Source organism: Lactuca virosa, chromosome 1 (assembly GCF_052849685.1).
Source record: "Lactuca virosa cultivar CGN04683 chromosome 1, Lactuca_virosa_CGN04683_v6, whole genome shotgun sequence".
NCBI classification, from domain to species: Eukaryota; Viridiplantae; Streptophyta; class Magnoliopsida; order Asterales; family Asteraceae; genus Lactuca; species Lactuca virosa.
The window spans coordinates 345,313-346,076 of NC_136426.1; the positions used below are offsets into that span (position 1 = coordinate 345,313).

General features: G+C 42.1%; 1 non-coding gene across 1 annotated transcript; it reads left to right on the forward strand.

Moving 5' to 3' along the window:
* The first annotated feature begins 352 nt into the window (after positions 1 to 352).
* LOC145151783 (small nucleolar RNA R71) lies at positions 353 to 459 on the forward strand. The gene has a single exon (XR_013732338.1). It is a non-coding gene; the product is annotated as a small nucleolar RNA R71 (small nucleolar RNA).
* Positions 460 to 764: the final 305 nt, after the last annotated feature.

The following is a 764-nucleotide window of genomic DNA, read 5'->3' on the forward strand; positions in this document are numbered from 1 at the left end:
CTTTCTTATTCCCGTTCTCATCCAAATCACAATCTCTAGTTAGATGAGGCCCATTGCAATTCTCACATCCTACCCGAATAGCATGGATTGTTTGATCCATTTTATCCATCCTCTTATCCATGCTTTTCAACATTGCCATAACTGCCAACAAATCTTCTGAAGCTGCATAAGCTGATCCCCTTGTCACATCATTCCTTGGATTGTGGTATTCTCTAGAATGCTTAGAGAATTCTTCAATTAGTTGCTTTATCACCGGGGGTGCTTCTTTGTGAGCGGTCCTTGCGAGTCAAGTAATTGCCTTGTTGTCACGTTTACTCCATCATAAAAAATGGAGACTTCTTGTTGACTATTAAGATCATGATGTGGGCAATTCCTTAGTAAGCTTTTGTACCTCTCCCACGCCTCATAAAGTGATTCTCCGGCTTGTTGCTCAAAATTAGCTATAGCTTTCTTCAACTTGGCTATCTTCGATGGTGGGCAAAATTGATCAATAAACTCTTCTTTCATTCTAGCCCATGTGGTGATGGATCCTGGAGGGAGTGATTTTAGCCAATCTTTTGCAGCGCCTTTAAACGTGACCGGTAACATGCGAAGCAGAACGGTGTTGCGGGCCACATTAGGAAAGTTAAAGTAATCGGCTATATCATTGACCTCTTCTAGGTGCTTGTACGCATCTTTGTGATCTTTTCCATAGAACGGAATTTCTTTAAGTTGGGCGAGTATGTGGCCTTTAAGTTCGAAGTTGGCGTTTTCTGGAATCGCGG